Source organism: Palaemon carinicauda, chromosome 13 (assembly GCF_036898095.1).
Source record: "Palaemon carinicauda isolate YSFRI2023 chromosome 13, ASM3689809v2, whole genome shotgun sequence".
Classification (NCBI taxonomy): Eukaryota; Metazoa; Arthropoda; class Malacostraca; order Decapoda; family Palaemonidae; genus Palaemon; species Palaemon carinicauda.
The window spans coordinates 82,848,811-82,861,095 of NC_090737.1; the positions used below are offsets into that span (position 1 = coordinate 82,848,811).

Consider the following 12,285-nt stretch of genomic DNA (forward strand, 5'->3'; position numbering starts at 1 on the left):
GAAAAAGTTTTCTTAATAAAATGCATATTAGACTGAAACCCTGTTCCTAGAAAGTAAAATTTTAAAGTGAAATATAACCAGGAATAACTTTTTTATTTTTTTCCAAAGAAAACTAATGCACAGCAAAGTAAACGAAGGAAATGCTAAAGTGTCTCAGAAATATTTGGAGTATATTCATCATGGGTACTAAATCTTTGGAAGAGAGACCTGCATTCATTGAGTAGAGTACTATAGGTAATTCAGCGAGTATACGTTGTTTTGCTTCTTACATATGATGCCGCATGATTAAGCCATGATTTGCCTCTGAAACTTCCAATCGTATATTAAGTTTTATTTGTCACTTGACCTTCATATAAGCAAGAATCCTCCAGTGGTTTCATTATCCATCGTCGAACGTCGGCAGACGTGGCGCTGTATCGCGGAAGGGGCTCGTGCCCCGCTAGGCTTGAGGGGTTGAGGGATGGATGCTAGAGGGGAATGGAGAGGGATGAGATTGTTCAGGGAGAAGGGGACTAACACTGGGCGGGGGAGAGGGAACGGGGAGGGGAGCCTCCCTCTCTCTCGGCAGGTGAGGTGTAGCGCGCCGCTCCTCGGAGTCAGTGCAGGCTGTGCTGCCTTGACGTCAACATCAAGCTGTTCATCTCCGCCGCGTCCCTCATCTCAGCGTCGTCGTTCGGCGTTGTGGGTCGTCGTCTCCCGCGGCGGTCTCTTCGCTGTCTGGAGTATGACCTGGGATGACCCAACGTCCGCCAGAGCCAGGACGGGATTGCCGGCGCCGAAACAGAGTCGTTGCCAATGCGCAAGGATCTTCTGGTGGGCTGCCCACTCTCAAGGTGCTTCGGTGGGTCCCTGCCCGGTGACCTAGGATACCCAAAGGCCAAGTCATGTGAGGTCGTCGGAAACGCCGCTGCCACTTCAAACTTTTATTTCTCCGGTTTGATGTAGTTTCACCCTTATTCGTATTATGGTCATCCTCATTCAATAGAGAAAATCGAACGAAACGAAGGAAAGAAGTTTTGTTCCTCGACTTGTGAGATTTATTATTATTTTCCGTCTTGATTTCCGCAAGGCTGGATGCGCCCTGTCAGTGTATGGGTCAGGAAAGAGGATGGTGGTGGGGTGGTGGTGGTGGAGGGGTGGCCACGGGCTAGAGGGGATGTGAGGATGAGGGTTGCCCTCGCTCTCTAAGAAAAAAAAAAAAAAGGCGTCAAGGCTGAGGGTTACCCTCACTCTCCAAAAAAAAAAAAAAAAAAAAAAAAAACCGCCAAGATCCACGGGACTTGACACAGCTGTGGGAGGCGCAGAAGGACGTCTGTCCACCCAGGAGCACGGTCTGGTTGTGGACGAAAGAGCAAGAATAGGAGGAAAGAAAGAAATATTTATGTATAAAGAGGTATAGCAATAAGGGGACAGCGCCATAGAAGGCCCTCCAAAAAAAAAAAAGTTTTACATTGGTAAAGAAACCGCTAAACGCGGGGACCTTACCGTAAGTCATTTTACTGCTCAAGGGAAACTTCACCTATGAAGTCCTCACGACGCCCTCTTGATCTTCCTCCTTTTCTCCTCCTCCTTCTCTTCTTCCTTCTTTCCCCCTCCTCCCCCCTCCTTTCTCTCCAGAGGTGATGTTCATCCCGGTGCAAGTGACCCGATCGAGTTAATAGGAGTCAGAAGGGAAGATAACAGAAATCGTAGATAGAGGAAGTGGGAAGAGGAGGAAACCCCTTCAAGAGGAAGAGAAAAAAAGAAGAAGACCCGGCGATATGAATAGTGGTGTCAGTAATAGAGGTATGTGGTGGTGGAGGTGGTGGTTTATAGTGGTGGTGGTGGTGGCCGTTGCTGATCCCACCCAGGTCTTCAGCAGCACCTACACAGCTTCGGGGTTTAGCAAGAATGTGACCAATCTGCTGGACAGTCTGCTGGCCGATTATGATAGGAGGATTCGGCCTGGCCATGGAGGTGAGTATTGGTGCCCGGCACCAAATGGAGGAATGCTATCCCGAAAAATAAATATATTTAAAAAAAATTAGCCCAAATAAATTAAAAAGCCTAAGATCTTTTCCCTTCCTTTAATCCTTATAGATGATATTGTTTTCCTGAAGTACATGCCCTTCCATAAGTTTGTGTAAGGTTATGTTCTTCAATCCCGTTTTACTAAAACCAAAAGATATTTTTCATTAAACTAAAATCCTTTAGGTTTGCCTTTTCCACCTTTTAAATATCATTCCCTGCAGAAAATTAACATGTTAAAAGATTTCTATAAAACGTCCGCCAAACTTGATTTCGACTCGCTCTGAGCCAGGTCTCATAAAATAGAAGAAAAGTGGCGAGAAAGGGAATAAAAGAAACAACTAGTCCTTTCTTTCATGCAGGAAACGAGGCCAGGAGAGACGAGAGAAATATTCATATCGGGGGAAAAAATGGGTAAACAGGACTCTTAACACATCAAAAGAACTTCGCTGCTAAGTAGTGTATTTAGTCAAGATGTCTCTAGCTCAGGTGTGTCCCGGGGGAGGTTTCACTGCAGGTGTGTGCGTTGGTGCATCATTTGCAAAGGAGATTTGTCCTCCCCACACGAGCTGCTGATACACGGTATAAATGATGGATATGTACATACTCTTTTGACTTGAGGACACGGTTACACATTTTGCTTGATAACGTATAGATGTACGTCACATTGATGCTTATTGTAATTACGAATCTTGTCTTACGAAATAGTGGGAATATACGTAAACATACACGATGCATATATATATATATATATATATATATATCCATAAATTGGAGATGAAACCTCTTTCACAGCATCTAACCAAAGATTATCCAGTCCATCATTAGCTTCACACACGCATACATATATATATATACACACACACACATATATATATATATATATATATGTATGTACACACACACACACACACATATATATATATATATATATACATATGTATATATATATATATATGTGTGAGTGTGTTGTAACCAGTAGATAAAAAAAGTCCTGATTCCTTTATGATGGAAAGTTTATCCACTGCGAATTGTTTTGAACATTTATTTTCAATAAGAAAATCAGTCTGAGGATATCTTACTTTGTATTGGAAATCCTTAGCTGAATCGCCCATGGTTCAATAAGGTGAACAATATTCTGCATACTTAATACTTCGGATCTTCTTATGAAGAAGATTACAATTTTTGGATCGAATGTATAATGCAAAGAAACAATTCACTATACCTTAGAAACACACATATGAATATGTATTTATGTGTGCCTGTATATATAAATGCATATTTATATATTTATATATATTTACGTATACATATACATGTCTATGTGTATATATCATCCTGCTTTTCAATTTTTGCATCGAATGTATAATGCAAAGAAACAATTCATTATACCCAAGAAACACACATATGAATATGTATTTGTGTGCCTGTATATATAAATGCATATTTATTTATATTTACGTATACATATACATGTCTATGTGTATATGTCATCCTGCTTTGCCAACTAGGGTTGTAGCTTAGCATGTAATAATATACGAGTATATATATATACATATATATATATATATATATATATACTGTATATATATATATATATATATATATATATATATATATATATATATATGTACCATATTTACACACACACATATATACATATATATAGTGTGTGTAAATACGGCACGTGTGTGTATATGTATATATATATATATATATATATATATATATATATATATATATATATATATATATATATATATATATATATAGTATGTGTATGCATTGTGATACATATGATAAATATTTATGATTATGTGTGCGTGTGTTTACATATATGCTCACATGTTTATATATTTGTGTGTTTAGTGTTGGCAGTTAACAGAGGGATATTAAGAATAATAGAAGGGGTCCCTGAAGATTGTATTTGAGGCAGGGGAAGTAAGAGAAGACGATGGATTGACGAGCTAAAAAAATGCGGATATAGATTGACATAGAATAACCATAAACAGACGCGTGTGGAAGACATGTCTTGGGCCTTTGTCTTGCAGTCTTGAGTATTAAATTTGCTTGATTTAAAGCCTTTGAAAAATGCTATCAAATGTTAAATTATGTGTGGATTTTATTTCTTTCTCTTCAACATTATATTTACCGTATGTTATATTTTGATAGGCTTTTTTTGAGATTTTAAGGACTTTCATCTTCAGTTTTGTTTTCTATACCTTCTACCTGAAAATTGTTGAACATGCAACATCGATAGAAATTTTAGTTAGAATAATCTGTAATGTATTATGACTGGTCAGTTGTGTCAAATGAAGAAAGCAGTTTGAAGACAAGAAAGCTTCATGAAGATGAAACATTTAGCCTTAAAATATTTCAAAATGATTTAGAAGTGTTTCACAAACATTATCAAATGAAAGTTGAGAAGTCACCTCATCCCATCAGGATAGGAAACAGTCATTAGGATTTTGACGTTGTGATATTAATAGGTTGATATTTGTTATTAAGAAGAGAGGTTATTCTTTCAACGTCTAAGGTCACTTGCCTTGATGTTTTTTTTTTTTTTTTTTTGGGGTGGGGGGGGGGGGGTTGAGTGGGTAGGGTGGAAACTGTATTCTGCTAGGGAAATTGAACTCTCTTAAGACAAGTGTTATTCTAAATTATACTCCAGCCAAGAGTTCAGTTACAATACGTGATTACTTGAGTCATTTTATGCTTATATATATATATATATATATATATATATATATATATATATATATATATATATATATATATATATATATATATATACACATATATATACACACACATATATATATATATATATATATATGTGTGTGTGTGTTTGTGGTTTATTAATATGTAAAGTATATTGCATTGTACATACAATCTCACCTGCATTTAGAAATTAGTTATGATAAGAACTGAGCTTGAAATAACATTTGCTAATTCATTAATATAAACAGATGCTTTCACGCACTCTATTTTACAGACATTGTATGTGGATGTTTGCTTGAAATTGTTCCTCACAAACTGTGATTGGGAGTAAATATAGATGATAGGGTCTCTTCTTTTAATTAAGGTCTACTTTAGTTAATACTCTGTTAGCCATAGGATTTATCAATGCTTATATAGTCTCATCTAAAATCTGAACACAATATAAGCAGTTCCGTATTAATTTTTCAAAGGCAACAATGTAACTCAATGTTTTTAATTAAAGACTTTAGACGTTCATATGAAACCTCTTTATATTCTTAGATATATTAAGAATATATTGAAGCTACAAGATTTTGATAGCTTATATATGAAAGGTCTATTTTAATGTTACTGTTCTAAAAAAATTTTGATTGTGTATTAATTCTCTTGTATTTTATTCATTTCCTTGTTTCCTTTCCTAACTGGGCTATTTACCCTGTTGGAGTCATCGGGCTTATAGCATCTTGCTTTTCCAACTAGAATTGTAGGTTAGCTTATGATAATAATACTAAATATAATTAGTCATGAATTAAATGCAATACAGTAACTTGAAATTTTCTGTTCTTAGAATTGTATTTTCTTTAAACTCATTTTTTGACCTTATATGTGTATGTGTGCAGTTCTAAGGCATCTGTCCTTTCTCTCATCGTCCAAAGCAATGCTGTTGTTTTTATCTACTAAAGCCTGTTCGTTCCCTTTAAGGAAATTCCAAGCTCAGCATTTGTTCACTGGCTTTTATTTTTTTGTCTCTTTCTTCCTTCTGTCATTTAACAAAAGATTTGCAAAGTTTATATTTGACATATCTGTTTTGACGTTGTTATTGTTTGTAGAACGATTTATTGTTATTTTGTTCTCATCATTTATTTATTTCCTGTTGGAGCCCTTGGGCTTATATCATCTTGCTTTTCCAACTAGGGTTTTAGCTTGGCTAGTAATAATAATAGTAACAATAGAAATAATTGGTTTTTACTAAGATTATTTTAGAAATCTCTTCTAGTTTCAGATGCAAATTTCTGATAAAGTAAACGAGGTTTAGTGATTATTAAAACTCTATGTAGAGGATTCGTTTTCTGTTGTAACCCAATTATTTTATTGTGAAAGTAGTAATAAGTCGACTGTAGTGGGACGTCAAATACGCAAATCATACCTGTAACTGCAATACGAAAGAAATATCATTTGATTTACCATTCTGCATAAAACTTCCGATGATGCTAGCTCCTACTGTTAGTTGCTGCGATATTATGTTATTATATATCCTGTGATTATTCGGTGTAGTGATTTTAAAATCTCTCTCTCTCTCTCTCTCTCTCTCTCTCTCTCTCTCTCTCCCTCTCCCTCGTGACATTTTATATTTTTTTATTAATTTTTAGAGAGGCTTGTTCAAAGTATGGTATTAATAACATGGAATATTCGTAAGGTCTTTCTGTTATTAACACCAACGTTAGCTTTTTTTTCACATATGTATTGGTCAGAAAACTGCATCAGTGAGGTCGTTCAGAAATTGACAGAATTTTCGAAATAGAAGATTTGTGGGAAAATTAACTAAAGTTAAGGATGAAATCATCTCAATCATTATAAAAGATATTGATTGTCCTTTGTTTTGAATACTTCACATTGAATTGACTTGTCAGGGGACTTTTTCCTGCGGTGTACTCAAAACGACTGCATTTGTTTATATATTTGGTCAGAAAACTGCACCAAAGAGGTTATATCAGAAAATGACGGAATTTTCGAAATAGAAGATTTGTGGAAAAATTGCTATCGAAATCATCTTGATCATTATAAAAGATATTGATTGTCCTTTGTTTTGAATACTTCACAACTGGTTACATATATATGGCATGCTTTTCATAATGCATTTATAATATTTGTAATAGATTAGTTAAATATCGATCAATGCTTGTTCATTTTGTCAGTTTGATATAACCTTGGAGATATGCTTTTAAATAGTATTGTGATGTTTTGTTTATTTAGAGTATATTATTGAAATTCAGTGATTTCATAGGTTTTATATTATAGAAAGTTATGATTTCATGGGATTTATATTATTGAAAATCACTGATTTCATAGGATTTATATCATTGAAAGTTATGATTTCATAGGATTTATATTATTGGAAGTTAATGATATCATAGGATTTATATTATTTAAAGTTGATTTCATTGGATTCTTTATTTCACATATTTTCTGGGATATCGCATATTTATAAGTACAAGAATTTTTTTTTCACTAATTTCTTTTTCTAATATGAAATCCCAAATAGGTTTTTTTTCATTTCATTCCTATTCATTGAATGTTTTGTCTTAAAAGATTAAGATCTTTGTTGTTTTATAGTATCTGATTTATATACCAGCTATGTCAGTCTGGCCAAATATTAACGAAATAAGACCCTAATTGAGTAATGTACTTTGAATTCTGTTCGATTGTTATGGAAATGAGATCCCAATACTGCCGTGTTTTGGAGATTGTCTATTTGTGTAGAAATTGAAACACGAAGTCAGTGATCATTTTGAAATTGATTGTTTGTTTGCGAAGAATAGATCATAATTCAGTTATAATTTGTAGAGTGATATCAAGTCAGTGATCATTTTCAGATTCATATCAAGTCAGTGATAATTTTCATAGTGATATAAATTCAGTGGTAATTTTCAAATTGATATCAATTCAGTTATAATTCAGATTGATATCAATTCAGTGATAGTTCTGCGATGGATATCAATTCAGTGATCACTTTCAGATTGATATCAAGTCAGTGATCAATTTTAGATTGATATCAATTCAGTGATAACTTTCAGTTTTATATCAATTCAGTGATCACTTTCAGATTGATATCAAGTCAGTGATCATTTTTAGATTGATATCAATTCAGTGATAACTTTCAGTTTGATATCAATTCAGTGATAGTTTTCAGATTGATATCAATTCACTAATAATTTTCAGATATATATAAATTTAGTGATAGTTTTCAGTTTGATATCAAATCAGTGATAGTTTTTAGATTGGTACCAATTCAGTGATAATTTTCCGATTGATATCAGTTCAGTGATAATCTTCAGATTGATATAAATTCAATGATAATTTTCAGAATGATATCAATTCAGTGATAATTTTCAGATTGATATGAATACAGCTATAGGTTTCAGAATGATATCACTTCAGTGATAGTAATCAGATTGATATCAGTTCAATGATAATTTTCAGATTCATATCAATTCAGTGATAGTTTTCAGATTGATATCAATTCAGTGATAATTTTCCGATTGATATCAAATCAATAATCATTTTCAGATTGATATTAAGGCAGTGATCATTTTCAGATTGATATAAGTTCAGTGATAATTTTGAGTTTGATCTCAATTCAGTGATAATTTTGAGTTTGATCTCAATTCAGTGATAGTTATCAGATTGATATCAATTCTGTGATTATTTTCAGTTTGATATCAATTCAGTGATAGTTGTCAGATTGATATTAATTCAATGATCATTTTCAGATTGATATTAAGTCAGTGACCATTTTCAGTTTGATATCAATTCAGTGATCATTTTCAGCTTGATATCAATTCAATAATCTTTTTGAGATTGATATTAAGGCAGTGATCATTTTCAGATTGATATAAGTTGAGTGATAATTTTCAGTTTGATATCAATTCAGTGATAGTTGTCAGATTGATATCAATTCAGTGATAATTTTCAGTTTGATACCTAGTTAGTGATAGTTGTCAGATTGATATCAATTCAATGATCATTTTCAGATTGATATCAATTCAATGATCATTTTCAGATTGATATCAATTCAATGATCATTTTCAGATTGATATCAATTTAATGATCATTTTCAGATTGATATAAAGTCAGTGATCATTTTCAGATAGATATAAAGTCAGTGATCATTTTTAGATTGATATCAATTCAGGGATAGTTTTCAGATTGATATCAATTCAGTGATCATTTTCAAATTGATATCAATTTAGTGATGGTTTTCCAGTCTGATATCAATTTAGTGATAATTTTCAGACTGAAATCAATTCAGTGATAATTTTCAGATCAATATCAATTCAGTGATGACTTTGAAATTTGCCATTTGAAAAAAAAAAGAAACTAGTTTTTGTGAATAGTAGAATTTTCTTGAAGGAATTGAGCACTAATTGCTCGTTTGTATAGGAAAATTCAATCCCAATATATACACACACATATATATATATATATATATATATATATATATATATATATATACATATATATGTATATATATATATATATATATATATATATATATATATATGTGTGTGTGTGTGTGTGTTTGTTTGTGTAGGTGTGTGTATGCGTATTATTTTTCATTGTTTAAAAAAGTTTTACATCATGATTCAACTATATTTTGAAACTAAGTTTTGTTTATAACCTTAGATTGCACTTCATATTGATTAAAATAAGATACAAAGTCTATTTCTTTTAAAGAAATGTGTTTTCAGGAAGTCCTATTTTTAAGAGGTCTTTAGCCTACGGTATACGCATATCGAAAGGTAACTTCGTTGTGAATGAAGTGTTTTCTTTTCTTTTCTCTATATGGTTTTACATACATTATAGATTTTTTAAGCTTAAAAATATTAATTTTATAAAGGAATTTTGTTTTGGTAGTTTGACACTGACTAGAATATCGTGAAAGAGAATGGACGCAAATTTATATATATATATATATATATATATATATATATATATATATATATATATATATATATATGTATATATATATATATATATATATATATATATATATATATATATATATATATATATGTATAATACAATATATGTGTATATATTCTTTTTCTGAGTGTGGATACCCTAACGTGGTGAAAGGGTTTGCGTATCGCCATGATGTACTAGTCAGAGGCACCCATACTAGTTTGGTTTGTTGTGAGTGATCATACGAAAATATCCCACCATCATCAGTCCGCAGTGGCCAGCATGGCGATGAGAACCGGTCAAATCCTAGATATGAATTGACATGTCTGAGGTCTTTGTCCTGTAGTGGACTGGAAGAAGCTGCATTTGTTGATATTGTTGTTGTGTGTATGTGTTTGTAAGTATATGTGTACTTTAGCCTGTGTTTGTTTGCGTGTATGCGTTGTTTTCACAACAAGTTAAATTGAACTGACCCTCATATTACACGGATATTAATGAAAGGCAAATAACTGTTCAATGTTCCATCCCTTCGCTTTATTTAATTGACAGCATCAGTTACCATTCGTTGTTGAAGTGACACTAATCTGTAGACTGTAGTCAGTTCTCTAACATTTTTGAAGAAATCTGTCTACATAAGATTTTCTTCAAGTCAGTTTATGTATGAGCACACTGAATCTTTATCTGGTTGAATAAATAATCATAAGTGGGTTGAAACTCTTTGGAGTGGTTTTTTTCCAATTTAAATATTCATGTGAAACTTTATCCAAATTTATTCATACATTATCCGTGCTAGAGAATAGCGGTAAAAACTTCTTTCCCTAGATAATAAAAGTCCGAAATAAAAGGGGTGTATGGCGGACGCTTGTTCAGAAGTACTAAGTTTTGGTTTTCCTTTTATTGCCAGTAAAATTTGACAACTCCTTAAAAAATAGAGCTTTCCAGTTGATAACAGAAAGACAGGCATTTCTGCGGAAATGTTTAAAGCATCCTCTTTACACACAATTACGCTCCGGCTCTGTCCAGCAGTTCTGTTAATACAGTATGATCATTATTTGGATTTTGGTTTTAAATTTGGGTTACTTTCAATATTAGGTATTTGTATATGTATTTTTTTTTTTTTATATTTGATAAACCAACTTTTCCTCCGGAAAAAGTTAGTATTCTAGGTCTGGACAAGACCTAGTGGAGGGCTAGAAATCACCTCAGTTTGTAAACTACTTTATGTACAATTCATTGTGCTCATCTGCCTGTCCTCGCCAAGGAGTCGAACTTGCGTTCCCTCTATTATTATCATTATCATTATTGTTGTTGTTGTTATTCACCTTTGTGTCCTCGCCATGGACTGTAACATGGGTTACCTCTATTAATATTGTTATTGTTATCATTATTATTAATCTTATGAAAATGAGGAAAATAGATGGAGCCTAGATAGTTATATTAGTAGTGTTTTGTTAATTCTCACGTTTTGAATATGATTTCAAAGTAAATATAGTTAGGAGTCAAGAGAGTTGATTCAGATATTCAATGTATTCTTTATTTTGAATTTGCCAATATTTTTTTGGTGCACCTTGACGTCCGTCTCGATCAGGCCTGGTCTAGTCAGAGGAAAGTAGGTTCCCGTGCCGTCGGCCTCCGCGTGTAAATATTTAGTTCAAATATATGTATATTTTTTTAGATTTGAAAATAAGATTTAACATCTTGTTGTATAGGCAACATTGAGAAGACATTGTATCCTTAAACTTTAACAATAAGAAAACTTTTTTTTATATATATATAAAAGTTTGGTTATTCATATTTCGATGTGGGAGTTTTCTCCCCAGATAATTCAAAACAGACCAATAAGTCTTTTTTTTTTTTTTTTTTTTTTTTTTAAATAAATAAATCTTGTTTACATTCTTCTTTGTTTACACTTTTTATTCTTTTTTGCTTATAATTTGATTAAATGTAATATGCACTATAAATAAGCATAGCATTAAAATCACGCTGTGCAATTCCTATTCGAACAGTTGTATATATCTCGAATCGCCATAAACTAAACGAATGAACAAATGTAAGAGCCTGAGCATATAACGTGTAAACAAAAGCAACTAAATAATCCACTTCCCAAAGCCCTTTCTCCTCTCTTGACTTGGTCACAGCCTCAGAGCCATGAATATTCAACCCAGAATCTTAGTCCTCTTTTGTGTGAAGCCTCGTTCAGCTATGCCGTATAGTTGCTTTTTTCATTCAACGGAAGGTGTGTGTGTTGTGTATGTGAAGGACTACAGTAAATTCCTGGGTAGGGGAAACAATTGAAAGTCTTCAATATTTTATTTTCACTTCCCGATGCGTTTTGATTCTATATAAGTTTTATTTGCTATTTCTTCACCTGACGACAGTGTTGTAAACGTTGCTGTCAACCAGGTATAGCAATTCGTTAAATGCTGAAGTACTCAAGATTGGGTTTAGTGTCTCTTTTTTTCTAGGTACTGCTTGCTTTAGCATTTTTCTTAAGTTTGTTATATATTGTAAACTTCTCTATTCGCATTGTAAGTTTATTTTTTAGCTTAATTTAATTTTAAGCATTCTTTTTCTATTCCTTTTATATGGAATTATCTTCATGTACATATCTCCTCA

General features: G+C 32.7%; 1 pseudogene; it reads left to right on the plus strand.

Moving 5' to 3' along the window:
* Positions 1-585: 585 nt before the first annotated feature.
* The window catches only part of LOC137652329 (gamma-aminobutyric acid receptor subunit alpha-6-like), a 540,044-nt pseudogene continuing 528,344 nt past the window's right edge, over positions 586-12,285 (plus strand).